The sequence below is a fragment of the Rattus norvegicus genome, chromosome 3 (genome assembly GCF_021556685.1).
Source record: "Rattus norvegicus strain SHRSP/BbbUtx chromosome 3, alternate assembly SHRSP_T2T, whole genome shotgun sequence".
Taxonomy (NCBI): Eukaryota; Metazoa; Chordata; class Mammalia; order Rodentia; family Muridae; genus Rattus; species Rattus norvegicus.
Genome location: NC_141536.1, coordinates 148,562,842 through 148,565,157, shown reverse-complemented (window position 1 = coordinate 148,565,157; position 2,316 = coordinate 148,562,842). Strand labels below are relative to the sequence as shown.

Here is a 2,316-nt window from a genome sequence, read left to right as displayed (position 1 = left end):
TTCACAGTATCATTCACATACAGCTTCTTCTTTACTGGAATATAATAGAGTTTGGACACTCAACTAGTTCCCAACATTCCACAATGAAGCCATTTTAAATGGGGGTCTAGATTTCCTTCTGAGTTATTATATGAAGAGAGGCTGGGGGACCCAGGCATGTCCTCGTCATTCTTTGAATCTTTTGTGATGCAATGTAGTAATCTAGGTTTACCTTCTGTTTCCCTTGTTTCATTACTGATGTGCTCATTCTTCTAGCTAAGAATGGCATCTGGAAGCCAAGGACTTTGTGCTATGAGAGTTACTTCTCCTAGGGCCACTAAGCATATATGTACTGTTCTCTCATTCTTTCATCTAAAATACTTCTCCCTGCCCTTGAGTGTTATGAAATTTCTCATTACATGTTCAAAAGTTAATTACCTTTCTGTTACATAAAACAAATAGTACGATGTCTCCTCTAAGTTTGCCATTTGGTTTTGGACTGTATTTTGTTTTCGTTTCAACTAAAGAAGCCTATCCTCTCTTCTTCCCCTCTCCCTTTCTTTCTCGTCGGCCAGCAAGCTTAGCCAAAATAATGAGCTTCAGATTTAGGGAGAAAGAATTGAGGTGGATAACACAAAAGGAAGAAACCCAACCCATCATCCTCTGACCTCTACATACATGTGCATTCATGCATTCATTTGCACATGTGTATGTGCATATACCACAAACCTCCATACACAAAATTAAAAAAAATATAAGTTGAACACATGGGATAGTTCATATGTGTGTGGATTTGCATATATACAACATTTTACTAATCTGAGGATTTTTGAGTAATTTTCAAATTTCGCCACTGTGAATAGCATGACTTTGAATGTGTTGAACCATGTGCAGTGATACACATGTTTGATCATACCTATAAGTAGAATGGCTGGGTTTCAGAGTATATATACATAGCCACTAGTAGAAAACACAATTCATTGTTTTCTAGGGTAGCAATGCTATGCTGTGCCCACTGAGACACGGGACAAAAAAAGTCTTCAGATTTTACCACACCTGTCATACTTTGTATTTTCCTCATCATAAACACTGTTTATCTCCCTAAAGATGCATTGGCACTCATTCTTCTGGGAAATGCCTGTTTGTGTCTTTGCCCCTTTTTAATTAGGTTGCTTATGATTTTATGTTCCAGTATCTACAAATATCATTTTTTTTTTAAAATATGGAACGCTTCACAAATTTGTGTGTCATCCTTGCACAGGGGCCATGCTAATCTTCTCTGTATCGTTCCAATTTTAGTATATGTGCTGCCGAAGCGAGCACTACAAATATCATTTTGAGGATTTTTTTTTTGAAGCAGGGTCTTAATGTGTAGCCATGACTTTATTTTGACTTGGGGGAATTACCATGCATATTTGATGAGATAAATTCTATCTTTGTTTTTATGACTTGGAGTCCAGTCTAGCAATGTTGCCCACCCTACACATATTTAAATATTAATCTGTTTTCGTTTCTACTTTGCTGTCTTTGTCATTGGTAGACAAGCTACACTCCTGAGCTGACAGTTTGCTACCTGGGACATGAAACTTTGTACTGCACAGGCAGGTACTCAGGTTTTTCTGGGTCTCCACTCTGCTCCCTTTGAGGCTCCATCCAAGCTTGGCTGTGGCCTGGCCCAGCCTGGATAATTGTCTGGAGCTACAAGGTTTATTTCCAGCAGATCTGAGTCATTTTTCCTTTCCTAGAAACCCAGGAGTATAACACTTACTGGATTCTTTGGAAGATTCAACTAAATGACTTTATAAATGAATACACAGAGGTTCAGAAAGGTGAGGTACTTCAACCAACACTTCGCAGTCAGAATATGAGAAAGACATGGCGATCCAAGGGTTTCCTTTACACAAGTGGTTCAGCACTTAAAAAATTTGATGGTAGATTAAGTAAGTGGGAACTTAAGCCTTCTCTTTCCTCGTGTTCCCATATAAGGATGCTAGAAAGCCCATGTAGCTTTTCAACTATCCTTTTATTTCATAGCCTGGGTCCCTAGCCTCTCTTCACATAATAATTCAGAAGGACACCTTTTGTCACAGTCAGACCAGACCTCTTGGCTGCTTTCACTGTTCTCCGCTTGCACTGAAGCCTAGACTCTCCTTCTTGCTCTCCATGTCTGCCACTCTCCGAGTCTCTAACTCCATCTCCCCTCTTCCCTCTTCCTCAGCTCCTCCAGCCACGCAGATCTCTGCTGTAGTCCTTGAGTGTGATGAGTTTTTAAGGTCTCTGCCTCTGCTGTTATTTTTTTTCCTTTCTGGAAATAATTTTGTAAAAGAAAGATGAACA

At 39.5% G+C, this 2,316-nt stretch overlaps 1 non-coding gene across 1 annotated transcript; it reads right to left on the bottom strand.

The window, feature by feature from the left end:
- Nucleotides 1-1,195: 1,195 nt before the first annotated feature.
- On the bottom strand, nucleotides 1,196-1,302 carry LOC120102133 (U6 spliceosomal RNA). Its single transcript, XR_015685171.1, has one exon. It is a non-coding gene; the product is annotated as a U6 spliceosomal RNA (small nuclear RNA).
- Between the last annotated feature and the right edge of the window lie 1,014 nt (nucleotides 1,303-2,316).